Source organism: Nicotiana sylvestris, chromosome 5, assembly GCF_000393655.2.
Source record: "Nicotiana sylvestris chromosome 5, ASM39365v2, whole genome shotgun sequence".
Taxonomy (NCBI): domain Eukaryota; kingdom Viridiplantae; phylum Streptophyta; class Magnoliopsida; order Solanales; family Solanaceae; genus Nicotiana; species Nicotiana sylvestris.
In genome coordinates, this window is record NC_091061.1 from 82789706 (window position 1) to 82814405 (window position 24700).

Below are 24700 nucleotides of genomic sequence, written 5' to 3' on the forward strand. Positions count from 1 at the left end.
GAAGAACACCAAGATGAACAATCTTCAGAACAAAAAATAATATTTGACGCTAATATATTTGAACAAATAAAAGGAAAAGAATTGGATCTAAGTATAGACAAAATATTAGAAGTACCAACAATAAAGAATTGGTTTAAAAGACAAAAAGAAGAATACTATGTAGTAAGCCAAAGAGAACATATAATAGATTGTAAATACATCAAAGGTAAAGCACAAATACCAATTTTAAATAAAAGACTACTAAATAAAGAAATACAAGATATAAAAGCAAAAAATCCAATAAAATATGTACACTTAGGAGGAACGGAGATCCTAATAAAAGCATGTTTTAGGGAAGGAATAGATACCCCTATAGAAATATACTTGGCAGATGATAGGATTGTACAACCTATAGAAAAGAGTATAATAAGTGCTGTAAGAGGTAACTTAATATACCAAAAATTTAAATTTATAGTAAGTGCTAACTATTCAGTAGCAGTAGATGATAAAAATATAGATAAATCATTAGTATTATACTGGAAAATGTCTGGAATAGAATTAGCACCAGGAAGTAAAATATTCACAGCAAGATGTAAAAATCTATATGTCTTAACAACAAAACATAAGATAACAGCTAAAAATAAAATAAATAAAATAAAAATAGAAAATCCATTCGAAAGAATAGTATCAGTTATAGACAACAATGATTACAGTTATACAGAAATAGACATGGATGAAGATTTAGAAATAGTAAAAGAAAGATTAAGCACATCAAAACGAATAAATAATGAAATGCCAGAAACATCATCAAGAAGTACATCAAGAAGTACATCAAAAAGAATAAATTATACCACTCCACAAAAATTAATAGAACAAAAAATAGAAGAAATAAACCCACATCATTATTATATAACAGGAATAATGGACCAAAGAAAATATTTAATACTAATAAATACAGGGCAGGAAGAGAATTATGTTATAAGAGAACTAATACCAGAACAAGAGATAGTAACAATAGAACAACAAAATTCAGAACTACCAAAAGCGTTAAGAAAAAACGAAGAAACAACTGAAAAAGAATTAATTATTGGAGGAATACCAATATTAATAAATTTTAAAATATATCAAGGAGATAAAAATATTACACTAGGGATAAAATGGTTAGAAAAAGTCAAACCATATAAATTAGAAGATAGGCAATTAACAATAAGTTATGAAAATAAGAAAATAATAATAAAAAGAACTTTGATATAATGCCAAAAATATACATACTTTCCAAAATAATAGTAGAAGGATATTATAATAGATATTATACACCTATGGTGGATACAGGAGCAGAAGCTAATATGTGTAGACATAATTGTTTACCAGAAAGTAAATGGGAAAAGCTAAAAAACCCCATAGTAGTAACAGGATTTAATAATGAAGGAAGTATGATAACATATAAAGCAAGAAATATAAAAATACAAATATGGGATAAAATATTAACCATAGAAGAAATATATAGTTACGAATTCACAAATAAGGATATATTATTAGGAATGCCATTTTTAGATAAATTATACCCACATATTATAACAAAAACACATTGGTGGTTTACTACCCCGTGTAAACAAAAATTAGGAGCAAAAAGAGTAAATAATAAAGTAAGAAAAACAACACCCTGGATTAAAGGAAGTGAAAAGATTACCCAAAAATTAGAAAATGTAATACAAAGTAACCATAATATAGAGATAATCATTTTCTCAATAAATAAGATAAAACCACTACAAGATAAACTAGAATTACTATATAATGATAATCCACTCCAAGGATGGGAAAAACATCAAACAAAAATAAAGATTGAACTAATAGATGAAAATAGCATAATAACACAAAAACCTTTAAAATACAATTTTAATGATTTAACAGAATTTAAAATGCATATAAAAGAATTATTAGATAATAACTACATACAAGAAAGTAATAGTAAACATACTAGCCCAGCATTTATAGTAAATAAGCATAGTGAACAAAAAAGAGGAAAAAGTCGTATGGTTATAGATTATAGAAACTTAAATGCAAAAACAAAAACATATAATTATCCGATACCAAATAAAATACTAAAAATTAGACAAATACAAGGATATAACTATTTTAGTAAATTTGACTGTAAATCAGGATTTTACCATTTAAAACTAGAAGATGAATCTAAAAAGTTAACAGCATTCACAGTACCACAAGGATTTTACGAATGGAACGTATTACCTTTTGGATATAAAAATGCACCAGGTAGGTATCAACATTTTATGGATAATTACTTCAACCAATTAGAAAATTGTATAATATATATAGATGATATATTGCTATATTCTAGAACAGAGAACGAACATATAAAACTACTAGAAAAATTCATACACATTGTAGAAATATCAGGAATAAGTTTAAGTAAAAAGAAAGCAGAAGTAATGAAAAATCAAATAGAATTTTTAGGTATACAAATAGATAAAAACGGAATAAAAATGCAAACCCATGTAGTACAAAAAATAATTAACTTGAATGAAACACTTGATACAAAAAAGAAGTTACAATCATTTTTAGGATTGGTTAACCAAGTAAGAGAATATATTCCTAAATTAGCAGAAAACTTAAAACCATTACAGAAAAAATTAAAAAAGGACATAGAATATCATTTTGACGAAAAAGATAAAATACATATACAGAAGATAAAAAATATGTGTAAAAAATTACCAAAACTATATTTTCCAGATGAAAAGAAACAATTTACATATATTGTAGAAACTGATTCTAGTGATCACAGCTACGGAGGAGTTCTAAAATATAAATATGATAATGAAAAAATTGAACACCATTGTAGATATTATTCCGGATCATACACGGAACCACAATTAAAATGGGAAATAAATAGGAAAGAACTATTTGGATTATATAAATGTTTGTTAGCATTTGAGCCATATATTGTTTATAACAAATTTATAGTAAGAACAGATAATACACAAGTAAAATGGTGGATAACTCGGAAAGTACAGGATTCAGTAACTACAAAGGAAATAAGGAGACTTGTATTAAATATACAAAATTTTACATTTACAATTGAAGTAATACGGACTGACAAGAATGTTATTGCAGACTACCTATCAAGACAAAGGTACCCAAACAGATGAAAGCCAAGAATCAAAAGACATATTTACAATCCTTACTACTCTATCCTTACAGATGGAGAGTATGGGAAAAAGATTACAACAGCTAGAAAGTCAGCAGCATGACTATAAAAATGCGGAGCTAAGTCAATCGGAAGACTCTAAACTTCCAGAGGTAGAAGGAGACGTTGGGAAACTCCAAAAAACCCATAACACAGTTGCTTTATATACAGCTGCAGGTACAAGCAAACAAGTTAGCAAAAAGCCACATATCAATGTAAACCTAAATACCGTATTTGATAAGCCATTTACATCAAAAAAGCCAAGAGAAGCAATAGTTATAGCCCCACAAACTTCAACCTATGCTAATAGCCTACACCACAACAAAAAGGTATATAACCATATTACTCAAACATATATTGAGAATATATATAAAATCCAGACATTTCTGAACCTAAACCCTAGATCAACAACTACTACAGATCCAACACAAGATTATGTAACCCAAAAACTACAGGGATATAATAGGCTTATAGCCCAGCCAAAAACAAAAGCAAACCTAGTAAAAACATGTTACAACTACGGACTACTTAGCACAGTATATACCCATGACGGAGAAGAAATAATTGGAATACCAGAGCTATACAAAGCATTTGTCACCTTCAAGAGAATTACAAAAGGCAACCTATTCTTCATCAAATTCTATACAGCACCAGCGGAAATACTATATGATGAAATAAAACCCATAATACAGGTGATAAAAATAGGACTAACACGAGATATGATAATACCGGAAGAGATAGAGAAACAACCGGAGATACAGAAAATGGAGATACCAAGTTTCTATGCTAATAAAAGAATAATTGGTATAGCAACTATTATTCAAGAACTAGCTAACAATTATCTACAAGGAAATGCTATCTGGAGCTACTATTCCAGAGACCAATTGATGATATATGCCAACTCGAAGGAACTACGACAAGGAGATATGGATGAAGTCCAGAAATGGATTTTATCATTATTAAAACCAGAAATGCAACCAACTACCAGAGCATTGAAAAAAGAATTTATTTCAAACGAGTTATTAACAAGATACTGCAAACTAGTAGGACACAAATATCCAGACCACATATGTTCAAAGTGCAACGGAGATGATAACTATGTACCAGAAGTCCAACTAGAATGAAGGTATCAACAAGAAGACAAAAGAAGAAGACAGCTACTGGAAACATATAATGTAAAGTAAATAGTACTAGTCGCATTCATGAACAGTAAAGGTCGTTCATGAATAGTAAGAGTCATAAAGTAAATAGTATATGTCATAATCATGAACAGTAAAGGTCGTTCATGAATAGTAAGAGTCATAAAGTAAATAGTATATGTCATAATCATGAACAGTAAAGGTCGTTCATGAATAGTAGGAGTCATTTGTAAACAGTAAGAGTCGTTTTAATTTTCTTTATATAGAATGTAAATCCGAGGAAGGAGGACATCCTCACCCTTACCTTCTCTCTCTAATATTCTCTCTTGTAAGAAATATCTGAGTTAATTACAAGTATCTAAAACAGCTATGGAGCATTCAAACGAGTTACAAAACCAGGTAAGTTTATTTATAATCATGTTTAACTAAACTCTTATATTCCTTATAATCTCTTAAAAATCATAATTGTTTATCATGTTATAGTACTGTTATAAAGAACATCTTGAGAAAGTTTGCCTGTCTAATAATGCTGAGAGTAGTTAAGCCCAGACTATGCCATCCTAAAGTGGAAACCAGTAGGCAAGGAAGCCGTTTAGGGGAGTACACAGAGTTGAGGCGCTGTTAGGGTAAATGATTGAAGCATGAAAAACATGGTAGTGACCAGAAAAGATTGTTCAGTATAACTTATTAAAATATGATAAACTCTATGATAAACAAAGAGGTTAGAGGGAATATGTTTAGTAAACACATGATAAGGATAAATAATAAATCTAAATGAACAACCACACGTATTTATTAGAAGAAAATATTGACTACAAAATACTTATGTTATATATCTTTAAGAGACTTAATAACGATGTTAAAAGAAAAATTTACGATATTTTAGTTATTTTTGAAATAATATATGTAATGGAACAAGCATTTACGGAACTAATTGTATCACATGAAATAGATATATTAGATCTATATGAACTAGATTTATATTCAGACTAATGATCACATATCAAGTTAATAAAATCTTTTTATAAATGAAACATAACACTTTTCATTATATAAGATTCTATAATACCCAGAAATGGAAACTTCTTAAAAACCTCAGTAACATAAATAGAAAAATAGATTGTGTTAAATACAATATTAAAACCTGCAAAGATATTATTAGATATAATAAATTACGTAATAAAGCTTTATTAACTATAGAAAATGAAATTGAATTTTATGAAGATAAACTTGAAAGTTATCAACACAGAAAAGAAATAACACTGAGAAATATAGAAACCATGGATATATGTATCAACAGGTATACATCTCAGTATTAATATGAACAAATCAAAAATTGATAGTTACAAATATTTTAAGTACTGGTTAGAAATTCTAAAACATATAAATATGTCAAAAATAATATTAGAAAAAAATATAGAAGAATATCAAAAAACTAAAGATATTAAATACTTAGAATACACACTTGAAAATATAAAAGAAATTTCAAGGTTAATTTCGTTAGCTACAGATAATCATGAAAAAGCATTTAATTCCACAACTACATAAAAAAGATCCTATGAAAACTAAGATGAACTCAAACATTAATAGTACAAACCCGCAAAACAGTGAAACAATCAAAATAACTAAGAAATCGCAGAAAATTAGGAAGAAACTAAAGAAACTATATATAGAATATGAATACTTAAGTATCACAAAAATAAACAAAGCTAGGCTGTCCAAATTAATCGATATAATATCTAAAACAGAATATAAATATGTTTGTTATCTAAAGGATAAAAGATGAATAAAGAAGAATTCGCATTAGAAGAGAAAACATATGAGAATCCAGAAGGATTAAAAATAACAATAATATTTTCTAACTTAGGAAGAAGATATAAAAAAATAGGAAATAACCTAAACTTAATGTTAGAAAAAGAAACTGTAAAACTAGAGGATAGTTTAACCGCCATGGTTAGAATAACAAAAGAAAACGAAGAAATAGATAGAAAACGAGAGATTAAAGAAATACAACAGCAAGCTAAAGAAAAAATACAACAGATAGAGGAAGTAAAAAACACTAAAATAACAGAATTAGAAAAAGAATTAGAGATGCTAAAACAGATGTATGCAAATAAACTAAAAGAAAAGGAAAAACGTAAAGAAGAAGAAGAAGAACTAAAACTAACAAATGAGATAGAAAGATTCAAATTACAGTTAGAAGAAGTACAGGAGAGTCCATCAAAAATAAGTATAAACGAAATAAATGACCAAAGTGATAAAGACACAGAACTAGGAGAAAACTATTCAGAAACAAGTGAAACATACACAGAACTTATAGAAAAAACAGAAAAGATAAAAATAAACCCAGAAATAAATACAGGAGATATGAACGAAGATAAACCAAGCATATCAGGAATAAAAAATCCAAAACAATTAAACCCAACCTATTACAGAGTAAGTTATGATGCATATGACAGAAACAAAACATTATGGGATAAAAGGTTAAATAAGAAATGGGCACCAAGACAGATAACTGAACAATATAATTTTTTAGATCTAGATTGTGTAGCAGATATAAATAAAACAATACAATTATGGATAGGATATATCTCAAAACAACTAATAGATAATAAAATAACAATAACGGAAACACCAGGATATATAGAAAGAACATTAATAGGAACTGTAAAATTATGGTTACAAAATTTATCAAGTGAAAGCTTAGACACATTAAGGAGTAATAAAAAACTTGACGGTACAACTACAACAACAGTTACAGATATATTAAATAAATATGAAATAGCAATAAGAAATGAATTTAGTAGTATGACAACAGAAGTAGAAGAACAAAATAAAGAAAAAATTACAAATAGAAATTTAATGACAAAATTAGCAATATGTAATATGTGTTATATAGATGAATATACTTGTGCATTTAGAGACTATTATTATAAAGGAACATATAGTCCAGATGAAAGTAAAGAGATAAGAAAATTATATTTTACAAAATTACCAGAACCCTTTAGCTCAAAAATAATAAAAAGTTGGAACGAAGCAGGACTAGCAGATACATTAGGAGTAAGGATAAAATTTCTACAAAACTGGTTTATAGAATTATGTGAAAAATATAAAGAAAACATGAAAATGGAAAAAATATTAGTAAAAAATTTGGCATGTTGCAAAAGTAGAATAGCACCCCAATTTGGCTGCACAGATAAATATTACAAAAAAGAAGGAAAGAAAAAGAAATTTAAATCAAAATATTCAAAATATAAATATAGGAAACCAAGAAGAAGATATTATGTAAAAAATTATAAACATAAAAAACCATATAGGAAAAAGAAAAAACTAACAGAATGTACTTGCTATAATTGTGGAAAGCTAGGACACTTAGCCAAAGATTGTAAATTACCAAAAAACCCAAAGAAGAAACAAATTACCGAAATATTGATAGATAATGATAAATATACACAAGTAGAATATGTAGATTATGAATTAAGCAGTGAAGACAGCATATATGAGATATCAGAAAACGAGTTCTCTGAAAATGAAATAAACAAGGATATAGAAGAGTCAGATGAAGAAAATTATGACTGAAAAAGATATACAAATTATACAACAAGAAGAACACCAAGATGAACAATCTTCAGAACAAAAAATAATATTTGACGCTAATATATTTGAACAAATAAAAGGAAAAGAATTGGATCTAAGTATAGACAAAATATTAGAAGTACCAACAATAAAGAATTGGTTTAAAAGACAAAAAGAAGAATACTATGTAGTAAGCCAAAGAGAACATATAATAGATTGTAAATACATCAAAGGTAAAGCACAAATACCAATTTTAAATAAAAGACTACTAAATAAAGAAATACAAGATATAAAAGCAAAAAATCCAATAAAATATGTACACTTAGGAGGAACGGAGATCCTAATAAAAGCATGTTTTAGGGAAGGAATAGATACCCCTATAGAAATATACTTGGCAGATGATAGGATTGTACAACCTATAGAAAAGAGTATAATAAGTGCTGTAAGAGGTAACTTAATATACCAAAAATTTAAATTTATAGTAAGTGCTAACTATTCAGTAGCAGTAGATGATAAAAATATAGATAAATCATTAGTATTATACTGGAAAATGTCTGGAATAGAATTAGCACCAGGAAGTAAAATATTCACAGCAAGATGTAAAAATCTATATGTCTTAACAACAAAACATAAGATAACAGCTAAAAATAAAATAAATAAAATAAAAATAGAAAATCCATTCGAAAGAATAGTATCAGTTATAGACAACAATGATTACAGTTATACAGAAATAGACATGGATGAAGATTTAGAAATAGTAAAAGAAAGATTAAGCACATCAAAACGAATAAATAATGAAATGCCAGAAACATCATCAAGAAGTACATCAAGAAGTACATCAAAAAGAATAAATTATACCACTCCACAAAAATTAATAGAACAAAAAATAGAAGAAATAAACCCACATCATTATTATATAACAGGAATAATGGACCAAAGAAAATATTTAATACTAATAAATACAGGGCAGGAAGAGAATTATGTTATAAGAGAACTAATACCAGAACAAGAGATAGTAACAATAGAACAACAAAATTCAGAACTACCAAAAGCGTTAAGAAAAAACGAAGAAACAACTGAAAAAGAATTAATTATTGGAGGAATACCAATATTAATAAATTTTAAAATATATCAAGGAGATAAAAATATTACACTAGGGATAAAATGGTTAGAAAAAGTCAAACCATATAAATTAGAAGATAGGCAATTAACAATAAGTTATGAAAATAAGAAAATAATAATAAAAAGAACTTTGATATAATGCCAAAAATATACATACTTTCCAAAATAATAGTAGAAGGATATTATAATAGATATTATACACCTATGGTGGATACAGGAGCAGAAGCTAATATGTGTAGACATAATTGTTTACCAGAAAGTAAATGGGAAAAGCTAAAAACCCCCATAGTAGTAACAGGATTTAATAATGAAGGAAGTATGATAACATATAAAGCAAGAAATATAAAAATACAAATATGGGATAAAATATTAACCATAGAAGAAATATATAGTTACGAATTCACAAATAAAGATATATTATTAGGAATGCCATTTTTAGATAAATTATACCCACATATTATAACAAAAACACATTGGTGGTTTACTACCCCGTGTAAACAAAAATTAGGAGCAAAAAGAGTAAATAATAAAGTAAGAAAAACAACACCCTGGATTAAAGGAAGTGAAAAGATTACCCAAAAATTAGAAAATGTAATACAAAGTAACCATAATATAGAGATAATCATTTTCTCAATAAATAAGATAAAACCACTACAAGATAAACTAGAATTACTATATAATGATAATCCACTCCAAGGATGGGAAAAACATCAAACAAAAATAAAGATTGAACTAATAGATGAAAATAGCATAATAACACAAAAACCTTTAAAATACAATTTTAATGATTTAACAGAATTTAAAATGCATATAAAAGAATTATTAGATAATAACTACATACAAGAAAGTAATAGTAAACATACTAGCCCAGCATTTATAGTAAATAAGCATAGTGAACAAAAAAGAGGAAAAAGCCGTATGGTTATAGATTATAGAAACTTAAATGCAAAAACAAAAACATATAATTATCCGATACCAAATAAAATACTAAAAATTAGACAAATACAAGGATATAACTATTTTAGTAAATTTGACTGTAAATCAGGATTTTACCATTTAAAACTAGAAGATGAATCTAAAAAGTTAACAGCATTCACAGTACCACAAGGATTTTACGAATGGAACGTATTACCTTTTGGATATAAAAATGCACCAGGTAGGTATCAACATTTTATGGATAATTACTTCAACCAATTAGAAAATTGTATAATATATATAGATGATATATTGCTATATTCTAGAACAGAGAACGAACATATAAAACTACTAGAAAAATTCATACACATTGTAGAAATATCAGGAATAAGTTTAAGTAAAAAGAAAGCAGAAGTAATGAAAAATCAAATAGAATTTTTAGGTATACAAATAGATAAAAACGGAATAAAAATGCAAACCCATGTAGTACAAAAAATAATTAACTTGAATGAAACACTTGATACAAAAAAGAAGTTACAATCATTTTTAGGATTGGTTAACCAAGTAAGAGAATATATTCCTAAATTAGCAGAAAACTTAAAACCATTACAGAAAAAATTAAAAAAGGACATAGAATATCATTTTGACGAAAAAGATAAAATACATATACAGAAGATAAAAAATATGTGTAAAAAATTACCAAAACTATATTTTCCAGATGAAAAGAAACAATTTACATATATTGTAGAAACTGATTCTAGTGATCACAGCTACGGAGGAGTTCTAAAATATAAATATGATAATGAAAAAATTGAACACCATTGTAGATATTATTCCGGATCATACACGGAACCACAATTAAAATGGGAAATAAATAGGAAAGAACTATTTGGATTATATAAATGTTTGTTAGCATTTGAGCCATATATTGTTTATAACAAATTTATAGTAAGAACAGATAATACACAAGTAAAATGGTGGATAACTCGGAAAGTACAGGATTCAGTAACTACAAAGGAAATAAGGAGACTTGTATTAAATATACAAAATTTTACATTTACAATTGAAGTAATACGGACTGACAAGAATGTTATTGCAGACTACCTATCAAGACAAAGGTACCCAAACAGATGAAAGCCAAGAATCAAAAGACATATTTACAATCCTTACTACTCTATCCTTACAGATGGAGAGTATGGGAAAAAGATTACAACAGCTAGAAAGTCAGCAGCATGACTATAAAAATGCGGAGCTAAGTCAATCGGAAGACTCTAAACTTCCAGAGGTAGAAGGAGACGTTGGGAAACTCCAAAAAACCCATAACACAGTTGCTTTATATACAGCTGCAGGTACAAGCAAACAAGTTAGCAAAAAGCCACATATCAATGTAAACCTAAATACCGTATTTGATAAGCCATTTACATCAAAAAAGCCAAGAGAAGCAATAGTTATAGCCCCACAAACTTCAACCTATGCTAATAGCCTACACCACAACAAAAAGGTATATAACCATATTACTCAAACATATATTGAGAATATATATAAAATCCAGACATTTCTGAACCTAAACCCTAGATCAACAACTACTACAGATCCAACACAAGATTATGTAACCCAAAAACTACAGGGATATAATAGGCTTATAGCCCAGCCAAAAACAAAAGCAAACCTAGTAAAAACATGTTACAACTACGGACTACTTAGCACAGTATATACCCATGACGGAGAAGAAATAATTGGAATACCAGAGCTATACAAAGCATTTGTCACCTTCAAGAGAATTACAAAAGGCAACCTATTCTTCATCAAATTCTATACAGCACCAGCGGAAATACTATATGATGAAATAAAACCCATAATACAGGTGATAAAAATAGGACTAACACGAGATATGATAATACCGGAAGAGATAGAGAAACAACCGGAGATACAGAAAATGGAGATACCAAGTTTCTATGCTAATAAAAGAATAATTGGTATAGCAACTATTATTCAAGAACTAGCTAACAATTATCTACAAGGAAATGCTATCTGGAGCTACTATTCCAGAGACCAATTGATGATATATGCCAACTCGAAGGAACTACGACAAGGAGATATGGATGAAGTCCAGAAATGGATTTTATCATTATTAAAACCAGAAATGCAACCAACTACCAGAGCATTGAAAAAAGAATTTATTTCAAACGAGTTATTAACAAGATACTGCAAACTAGTAGGACACAAATATCCAGACCACATATGTTCAAAGTGCAACGGAGATGATAACTATGTACCAGAAGTCCAACTAGAATGAAGGTATCAACAAGAAGACAAAAGAAGAAGACAGCTACTGGAAACATATAATGTAAAGTAAATAGTACTAGTCGCATTCATGAACAGTAAAGGTCGTTCATGAATAGTAAGAGTCATAAAGTAAATAGTATATGTCATAATCATGAACAGTAAAGGTCGTTCATGAATAGTAAGAGTCATAAAGTAAATAGTATATGTCATAATCATGAACAGTAAAGGTCGTTCATGAATAGTAGGAGTCATTTGTAAACAGTAAGAGTCGTTTTAATTTTCTTTATATAGAATGTAAATCCGAGGAAGGAGGACATCCTCACCCTTACCTTCTCTCTCTAATATTCTCTCTTGTAAGAAATATCTGAGTTAATTACAAGTATCTAAAACAGCTATGGAGCATTCAAACGAGTTACAAAACCAGGTAAGTTTATTTATAATCATGTTTAACTAAACTCTTATATTCCTTATAATCTCTTAAAAATCATAATTGTTTATCATGTTATAGTACTGTTATAAAGAACATCTTGAGAAAGTTTGCCTGTCTAATAATGCTGAGAGTAGTTAAGCCCAGACTATGCCATCCTAAAGTGGAAACCAGTAGGCAAGGAAGCCGTTTAGGGGAGTACACAGAGTTGAGGCGCTGTTAGGGTAAATGATTGAAGCATGAAAAACATGGTAGTGACCAGAAAAGATTGTTCAGTATAACTTATTAAAATATGATAAACTCTATGATAAACAAAGAGGTTAGAGGGAATATGTTTAGTAAACACATGATAAGGATAAATAATAAATCTAAATGAACAACCACACGTATTTATTAGAAGAAAATATTGACTACAAAATACTTATGTTATATATCTTTAAGAGACTTAATAACGATGTTAAAAGAAAAATTTACGATATTTTAGTTATTTTTGAAATAATATATGTAATGGAACAAGCATTTACGGAACTAATTGTATCACATGAAATAGATATATTAGATCTATATGAACTAGATTTATATTCAGACTAATGATCACATATCAAGTTAATAAAATCTTTTTATAAATGAAACATAACACTTTTCATTATATAAGATTCTATAATACCCAGAAATGGAAACTTCTTAAAAACCTCAGTAACATAAATAGAAAAATAGATTGTGTTAAATACAATATTAAAACCTGCAAAGATATTATTAGATATAATAAATTACGTAATAAAGCTTTATTAACTATAGAAAATGAAATTGAATTTTATGAAGATAAACTTGAAAGTTATCAACACAGAAAAGAAATAACACTGAGAAATATAGAAACCATGGATATATGTATCAACAGGTATACATCTCAGTATTAATATGAACAAATCAAAAATTGATAGTTACAAATATTTTAAGTACTGGTTAGAAATTCTAAAACATATAAATATGTCAAAAATAATATTAGAAAAAAATATAGAAGAATATCAAAAAACTAAAGATATTAAATACTTAGAATACACACTTGAAAATATAAAAGAAATTTCAAGGTTAATTTCGCTAGCTACAGATAATCATGAAAAAGCACAAAATTCAGAACTACCAAAAGCGTTAAGAAAAAACGAAGAAACAACTGAAAAAGAATTAATTATTGGAGGAATACCAATATTAATAAATTTTAAAATATATCAAGGAGATAAAAATATTACACTAGGGATAAAATGGTTAGAAAAAGTCAAACCATATAAATTAGAAGATAGGCAATTAACAATAAGTTATGAAAATAAGAAAATAATAATAAAAAGAACTTTGATATAATGCCAAAAATATACATACTTTCCAAAATAATAGTAGAAGGATATTATAATAGATATTATACACCTATGGTGGATACAGGAGCAGAAGCTAATATGTGTAGACATAATTGTTTACCAGAAAGTAAATGGGAAAAGCTAAAAAACCCCATAGTAGTAACAGGATTTAATAATGAAGGAAGTATGATAACATATAAAGCAAGAAATATAAAAATACAAATATGGGATAAAATATTAACCATAGAAGAAATATATAGTTACGAATTCACAAATAAGGATATATTATTAGGAATGCCATTTTTAGATAAATTATACCCACATATTATAACAAAAACACATTGGTGGTTTACTACCCCGTGTAAACAAAAATTAGGAGCAAAAAGAGTAAATAATAAAGTAAGAAAAACAACACCCTGGATTAAAGGAAGTGAAAAGATTACCCAAAAATTAGAAAATGTAATACAAAGTAACCATAATATAGAGATAATCATTTTCTCAATAAATAAGATAAAACCACTACAAGATAAACTAGAATTACTATATAATGATAATCCACTCCAAGGATGGGAAAAACATCAAACAAAAATAAAGATTGAACTAATAGATGAAAATAGCATAATAACACAAAAACCTTTAAAATACAATTTTAATGATTTAACAGAATTTAAAATGCATATAAAAGAATTATTAGATAATAACTACATACAAGAAAGTAATAGTAAACATACTAGCCCAGCATTTATAGTAAATAAGCATAGTGAACAAAAAAGAGGAAAAAGCCGTATGGTTATAGATTATAGAAACTTAAATGCAAAAACAAAAACATATAATTATCCGATACCAAATAAAATACTAAAAATTAGACAAATACAAGGATATAACTATTTTAGTAAATTTGACTGTAAATCAGGATTTTACCATTTAAAACTAGAAGATGAATCTAAAAAGTTAACAGCATTCACAGTACCACAAGGATTTTACGAATGGAACGTATTACCTTTTGGATATAAAAATGCACCAGGTAGGTATCAACATTTTATGGATAATTACTTCAACCAATTAGAAAATTGTATAATATATATAGATGATATATTGCTATATTCTAGAACAGAGAACGAACATATAAAACTACTAGAAAAATTCATACACATTGTAGAAATATCAGGAATAAGTTTAAGTAAAAAGAAAGCAGAAGTAATGAAAAATCAAATAGAATTTTTAGGTATACAAATAGATAAAAACGGAATAAAAATGCAAACCCATGTAGTACAAAAAATAATTAACTTGAATGAAACACTTGATACAAAAAAGAAGTTACAATCATTTTTAGGATTGGTTAACCAAGTAAGAGAATATATTCCTAAATTAGCAGAAAACTTAAAACCATTACAGAAAAAATTAAAAAAGGACATAGAATATCATTTTGACGAAAAAGATAAAATACATATACAGAAGATAAAAAATATGTGTAAAAAATTACCAAAACTATATTTTCCAGATGAAAAGAAACAATTTACATATATTGTAGAAACTGATTCTAGTGATCACAGCTACGGAGGAGTTCTAAAATATAAATATGATAATGAAAAAATTGAACACCATTGTAGATATTATTCCGGATCATACACGGAACCACAATTAAAATGGGAAATAAATAGGAAAGAACTATTTGGATTATATAAATGTTTGTTAGCATTTGAGCCATATATTGTTTATAACAAATTTATAGTAAGAACAGATAATACACAAGTAAAATGGTGGATAACTCGGAAAGTACAGGATTCAGTAACTACAAAGGAAATAAGGAGACTTGTATTAAATATACAAAATTTTACATTTACAATTGAAGTAATACGGACTGACAAGAATGTTATTGCAGACTACCTATCAAGACAAAGGTACCCAAACAGATGAAAGCCAAGAATCAAAAGACATATTTACAATCCTTACTACTCTATCCTTACAGATGGAGAGTATGGGAAAAAGATTACAACAGCTAGAAAGTCAGCAGCATGACTATAAAAATGCGGAGCTAAGTCAATCGGAAGACTCTAAACTTCCAGAGGTAGAAGGAGACGTTGGGAAACTCCAAAAAACCCATAACACAGTTGCTTTATATACAGCTGCAGGTACAAGCAAACAAGTTAGCAAAAAGCCACATATCAATGTAAACCTAAATACCGTATTTGATAAGCCATTTACATCAAAAAAGCCAAGAGAAGCAATAGTTATAGCCCCACAAACTTCAACCTATGCTAATAGCCTACACCACAACAAAAAGGTATATAACCATATTACTCAAACATATATTGAGAATATATATAAAATCCAGACATTTCTGAACCTAAACCCTAGATCAACAACTACTACAGATCCAACACAAGATTATGTAACCCAAAAACTACAGGGATATAATAGGCTTATAGCCCAGCCAAAAACAAAAGCAAACCTAGTAAAAACATGTTACAACTACGGACTACTTAGCACAGTATATACCCATGACGGAGAAGAAATAATTGGAATACCAGAGCTATACAAAGCATTTGTCACCTTCAAGAGAATTACAAAAGGCAACCTATTCTTCATCAAATTCTATACAGCACCAGCGGAAATACTATATGATGAAATAAAACCCATAATACAGGTGATAAAAATAGGACTAACACGAGATATGATAATACCGGAAGAGATAGAGAAACAACCGGAGATACAGAAAATGGAGATACCAAGTTTCTATGCTAATAAAAGAATAATTGGTATAGCAACTATTATTCAAGAACTAGCTAACAATTATCTACAAGGAAATGCTATCTGGAGCTACTATTCCAGAGACCAATTGATGATATATGCCAACTCGAAGGAACTACGACAAGGAGATATGGATGAAGTCCAGAAATGGATTTTATCATTATTAAAACCAGAAATGCAACCAACTACCAGAGCATTGAAAAAAGAATTTATTTCAAACGAGTTATTAACAAGATACTGCAAACTAGTAGGACACAAATATCCAGACCACATATGTTCAAAGTGCAACGGAGATGATAACTATGTACCAGAAGTCCAACTAGAATGAAGGTATCAACAAGAAGACAAAAGAAGAAGACAGCTACTGGAAACATATAATGTAAAGTAAATAGTACTAGTCGCATTCATGAACAGTAAAGGTCGTTCATGAATAGTAAGAGTCATAAAGTAAATAGTATATGTCATAATCATGAACAGTAAAGGTCGTTCATGAATAGTAAGAGTCATAAAGTAAATAGTATATGTCATAATCATGAACAGTAAAGGTCGTTCATGAATAGTAGGAGTCATTTGTAAACAGTAAGAGTCGTTTTAATTTTCTTTATATAGAATGTAAATCCGAGGAAGGAGGACATCCTCACCCTTACCTTCTCTCTCTAATATTCTCTCTTGTAAGAAATATCTGAGTTAATTACAAGTATCTAAAACAGCTATGGAGCATTCAAACGAGTTACAAAACCAGGTAAGTTTATTTATAATCATGTTTAACTAAACTCTTATATTCCTTATAATCTCTTAAAAATCATAATTGTTTATCATGTTATAGTACTGTTATAAAGAACATCTTGAGAAAGTTTGCCTGTCTAATAATGCTGAGAGTAGTTAAGCCCAGACTATGCCATCCTAAAGTGGAAACCAGTAGGCAAGGAAGCCGTTTAGGGGAGTACACAGAGTTGAGGCGCTGTTAGGGTAAATGATTGAAGCATGAAAAACATGGTAGTGACCAGAAAAGATTGTTCAGTATAACTTATTAAAATATGATAAACTCTATGATAAACAAAGAGGTTAGAGGGAATATGTTTAGTAAACACATGATAAGGATAAATAATAAATCTAAATGAACAACCACACGTATTTATTAGAAGAAAATATTGACTACAAAATACTTATGTTATATATCTTTAAGAGACTTAATAACGATGTTAAAAGAAAAATTTACGATATTTTAGTTATTTTTGAAATAATATATGTAATGGAACAAGCATTTACGGAACTAATTGTATCACATGAAATAGATATATTAGATCTATATGAACTAGATTTATATTCAGACTAATGATCACATATCAAGTTAATAAAATCTTTTTATAAATGAAACATAACACTTTTCATTATATAAGATTCTATAATACCCAGAAATGGAAACTTCTTAAAAACCTCAGTAACATAAATAGAAAAATAGATTGTGTTAAATACAATATTAAAACCTGCAAAGATATTATTAGATATAATAAATTACGTAATAAAGCTTTATTAACTATAGAAAATGAAATTGAATTTTATGAAGATAAACTTGAAAGTTATCAACACAGAAAAGAAATAACACTGAGAAATATAGAAACCATGGATATATGTATCAACAGGTATACATCTCAGTATTAATATGAACAAATCAAAAATTGATAGTTACAAATATTTTAAGTACTGGTTAGAAATTCTAAAACATATAAATATGTCAAAAATAATATTAGAAAAAAATATAGAAGAATATCAAAAAACTAAAGATATTAAATACTTAGAATACACACTTGAAAATATAAAAGAAATTTCAAGGTTAATTTCGCTAGCTACAGATAGTTAAGAAAAAACGAAGAAACAACTGAAAAAGAATTAATTATTGGAGGAATACCAATATTAATAAATTTTAAAATATATCAAGGAGATAAAAATATTACACTAGGGATAAAATGGTTAGAAAAAGTCAAACCATATAAATTAGAAGATAGGCAATTAACAATAAGTTATGAAAATAAGAAAATAATAATAAAAAGAACTTTGATATAATGCCAAAAATATACATACTTTCCAAAATAATAGTAGAAGGATATTATAATAGATATTATACACCTATGGTGGATACAGGAGCAGAAGCTAATATGTGTAGACATAATTGTTTACCAGAAAGTAAATGGGAAAAGCTAAAAAACCCCATAGTAGTAACAGGATTTAATAATGAAGGAAGTATGATAACATATAAAGCAAGAAATATAAAAATACAAATATGGGATAAAATATTAACCATAGAAGAAATATATAGTTACGAATTCACAAATAAGGATATATTATTAGGAATGCCATTTTTAGATAAATTATACCCACATATTATAACAAAAACACATTGGTGGTTTACTACCCCGTGTAAACAAAAATTAGGAGCAAAAAGAGTAAATAATAAAGTAAGAAAAACAACACCCTGGATTAAAGGAAGTGAAAAGATTACCCAAAAATTAGAAAATGTAATACAAAGTAACCATAATATAGAGATAATCATTTTCTCAATAAATAAGATAAAACCACTACAAGATAAACTAGAATTACTATATAATGATAATCCACTCCAAGGATGGGAAAAACATCAAACAAAAATAAAGATTGAACTAATAGATGAAAATAGCATAATAACACAAAAACCTTTAAAATACAATTTTAATGATTTAACAGAATTTAAAATGCATATAAAAGAATTATTAGATAATAACTACATACAAGAAAGTAATAGTAAACATACTAGCCCAGCATTTATAGTAAATAAGCATAGTGAACAAAAAAGAGGAAAAAGCCGTATGGTTATAGATTATAGAAACTTAAATGCAAAAACAAAAACATATAATTATCCGATACCAAATAAAATACTAAAAATTAGACAAATACAAGGATATAACTATTTTAGTAAATTTGACTGTAAATCAGGATTTTACCATTTAAAACTAGAAGATGAATCTAAAAAGTTAACAGCATTCACAGTACCACAAGGATTTTACGAATGGAACGTATTACCTTTTGGATATAAAAATGCACCAGGTAGGTATCAACATTTTATGGATAATTACTTCAACCAATTAGAAAATTGTATAATATATATAGATGATATATTGCTATATTCTAGAACAGAGAACGAACATATAAAACTACTAGAAAAATTCATACACATTGTAGAAATATCAGGAATAAGTTTAAGTAAAAAGAAAGCAGAAGTAATGAAAAATCAAATAGAATTTTTAGGTATACAAATAGATAAAAACGGAATAAAAATGCAAACCCATGTAGTACAAAAAATAATTAACTTGAATGAAACACTTGATACAAAAAAGAAGTTACAATCATTTTTAGGATTGGTTAACCAAGTAAGAGAATATATTCCTAAATTAGCAGAAAACTTAAAACCATTACAGAAAAAATTAAAAAAGGACATAGAATATCATTTTGACGAAAAAGATAAAATACATATACAGAAGATAAAAAATATGTGTAAAAAATTACCAAAACTATATTTTCCAGATGAAAAGAAACAATTTACATATATTGTAGAAACTGATTCTAGTGATCACAGCTACGGAGGAGTTCTAAAATATAAATATGATAATGAAAAAATTGAACACCATTGTAGATATTATTCCGGATCATACACGGAACCACAATTAAAATGGGAAATAAATAGGAAAGAACTATTTGGATTATATAAATGTTTGTTAGCATTTGAGCCATATATTGTTTATAACAAATTTATAGTAAGAACAGATAATACACAAGTAAAATGGTGGATAACTCGGAAAGTACAGGATTCAGTAACTACAAAGGAAATAAGGAGACTTGTATTAAATATACAAAATTTTACATTTACAATTGAAGTAATACGGACTGACAAGAATGTTATTGCAGACTACCTATCAAGACAAAGGTACCCAAACAGATGAAAGCCAAGAATCAAAAGACATATTTACAATCCTTACTACTCTATCCTTACAGATGGAGAGTATGGGAAAAAGATTACAACAGCTAGAAAGTCAGCAGCATGACTATAAAAATGCGGAGCTAAGTCAATCGGAAGACTCTAAACTTCCAGAGGTAGAAGGAGACGTTGGGAAACTCCAAAAAACCCATAACACAGTTGCTTTATATACAGCTGCAGGTACAAGCAAACAAGTTAGCAAAAAGCCACATATCAATGTAAACCTAAATACCGTATTTGATAAGCCATTTACATCAAAAAAGCCAAGAGAAGCAATAGTTATAGCCCCACAAACTTCAACCTATGCTAATAGCCTACACCACAACAAAAAGGTATATAACCATATTACTCAAACATATATTGAGAATATATATAAAATCCAGACATTTCTGAACCTAAACCCTAGATCAACAACTACTACAGATCCAACACAAGATTATGTAACCCAAAAACTACAGGGATATAATAGGCTTATAGCCCAGCCAAAAACAAAAGCAAACCTAGTAAAAACATGTTACAACTACGGACTACTTAGCACAGTATATACCCATGACGGAGAAGAAATAATTGGAATACCAGAGCTATACAAAGCATTTGTCACCTTCAAGAGAATTACAAAAGGCAACCTATTCTTCATCAAATTCTATACAGCACCAGCGGAAATACTATATGATGAAATAAAACCCATAATACAGGTGATAAAAATAGGACTAACACGAGATATGATAATACCGGAAGAGATAGAGAAACAACCGGAGATACAGAAAATGGAGATACCAAGTTTCTATGCTAATAAAAGAATAATTGGTATAGCAACTATTATTCAAGAACTAGCTAACAATTATCTACAAGGAAATGCTATCTGGAGCTACTATTCCAGAGACCAATTGATGATATATGCCAACTCGAAGGAACTACGACAAGGAGATATGGATGAAGTCCAGAAATGGATTTTATCATTATTAAAACCAGAAATGCAACCAACTACCAGAGCATTGAAAAAAGAATTTATTTCAAACGAGTTATTAACAAGATACTGCAAACTAGTAGGACACAAATATCCAGACCACATATGTTCAAAGTGCAACGGAGATGATAACTATGTACCAGAAGTCCAACTAGAATGAAGGTATCAACAAGAAGACAAAAGAAGAAGACAGCTACTGGAAACATATAATGTAAAGTAAATAGTACTAGTCGCATTCATGAACAGTAAAGGTCGTTCATGAATAGTAAGAGTCATAAAGTAAATAGTATATGTCATAATCATGAACAGTAAAGGTCGTTCATGAATAGTAGGAGTCATTTGTAAACAGTAAGAGTCGTTTTAATTTTCTTTATATAGAATGTAAATCCGAGGAAGGAGGACATCCTCACCCTTACCTTCTCTCTCTAATATTCTCTCTTATCTTCTCTCTTGTAAGAAATATCTGAGTTAATTACAAGTATCTAAAACAGCTATGGAGCATTCAAACGAGTTACAAAACCAGGTAAGTTTATTTATAATCATGTTTAACTAAACTCTTATATTCCTTATAATCTCTTAAAAATCATAATTGTTTATCATGTTATAGTACTGTTATAAAGAACATCTTGAGAAAGTTTGCCTGTCTAATAATGCTGAGAGTAGTTAAGCCCAGACTATGCCATCCTAAAGTGGAAACCAGTAGGCAAGGAAGCCGTTTAGGGGAGTACACAGAGTTGAGGCGCTGTTAGGGTAAATGATTGAAGCATGAAAAACATGGTAGTGACCAGAAAAGATTGTTCAGTATAACTTATTAAAATATGATAAACTCTATGATAAACAAAGAGGTTAGAGGGAATATGTTTAGTAAACACATGATAAGGATAAATAATAAATCTAAATGAACAACCACACGTATTTATTAGAAGAAAATATTGACTACAAAATACTTATGTTATATATCTTTAAGAGACTTAATAACGATGTTAAAAGAAAAATTTACGATATTTTAGTTATTTTTGAAATAATATATGTAATGGAACAAGCATTTACGGAACTAATTGTATCACATGAAATAGATATATTAGATCTATATGAACTAGATTTATATTCAGACTAATGATCACATATCAAGTTAATAAAATCTTTTTATAAATGAAACATAACACTTTTCATTATATAAGATTCTATAATACCCAGAAATGGAAACTTCTTAAAAACCTCAGTAACATAAATAGAAAAATAGATTGTGTTAAATACAATATTAAAACCTGCAAAGATATTATTAGATATAATAAATTACGTAATAAAGCTTTATTAACTATAGAAAATGAAATTGAATTTTATGAAGATAAACTTGAAAGTTATCAACACAGAAAAGAAATAACACTGAGAAATATAGAAACCATGGATATATGTATCAACAGGTATACATCTCAGTATTAATATGAACAAATCAAAAATTGATAGTTACAAATATTTTAAGTACTGGTTAGAAATTCTAAAACATATAAATATGTCAAAAATAATATTAGAAAAAATTATAGAAGAATATCAAAAAACTAAAGATATTAAATACTTAGAATACACACTTGAAAATATAAAAGAAATTTCAAGGTTAATTTCGTTAGCTACAGATAATCATGAAAAAGCATTTAATTCCACAACTACATAAAAAAGATCCTATGAAAACTAAGATGAACTCAAACAACCCCCCCCCCCAAATTGTTTCTAAAACAAGAAAAAAAAAAGATAATCATGAAAAAACATTTAATTCCACAACTACAGAAAAAAGATCCTATGAAAACTAAGATGAACTCAAACAACCCCCCCCTAAATTGGTATCAGAGCTATGAAAAATAAACATTTATATTAAGAAGCAAATCATGAAAAATAACACTGACATTAATAGTACAAACCCACAAAACAGTGAAACAATCAAAATAACTAAGAAATCGCAGAAAATTAGGAAGAAACTAAAGAAACTATATATAGAATATGAATACTTAAGTATCACAAAAATAAACAAAGCTAGGCTGTCCAAATTAATCGATATAATATCTAAAACAGAATATAAATATGTTTGTTATCTAAAGGATAAAAGATGAATAAAGAAGAATTCGCATTAGAAGAGAAAACATATGAGAATCCAGAAGGATTAAAAATAACAATAATATTTTCTAACTTAGGAAGAAGATATAAAAAAATAGGAAATAACCTAAACTTAATGTTAGAAAAAGAAACTGTAAAACTAGAGGATAGTTTAACCGCCATGGTTAGAATAACAAAAGAAAACGAAGAAATAGATAGAAAACGAGAGATTAAAGAAATACAACAGCAAGCTAAAGAAAAAATACAACAGATAGAGGAAGTAAAAAACACTAAAATAACAGAATTAGAAAAAGAATTAGAGATGCTAAAACAGATGTATGCAAATAAACTAAAAGAAAAGGAAAAACGTAAAGAAGAAGAAGAAGAACTAAAACTAACAAATGAGATAGAAAGATTCAAATTACAGTTAGAAGAAGTACAGGAGAGTCCATCAAAAATAAGTATAAACGAAATAAATGACCAAAGTGATAAAGACACAGAACTAGGAGAAAACTATTCAGAAACAAGTGAAACATACACAGAACTTATAGAAAAAACAGAAAAGATAAAAATAAACCCAGAAATAAATACAGGAGATATGAACGAAGATAAACCAAGCATATCAGGAATAAAAAATCCAAAACAATTAAACCCAACCTATTACAGAGTAAGTTATGATGCATATGACAGAAACAAAACATTATGGGATAAAAGGTTAAATAAGAAATGGGCACCAAGACAGATAACTGAACAATATAATTTTTTAGATCTAGATTGTGTAGCAGATATAAATAAAACAATACAATTATGGATAGGATATATCTCAAAACAACTAATAGATAATAAAATAACAATAACGGAAACACCAGGATATATAGAAAGAACATTAA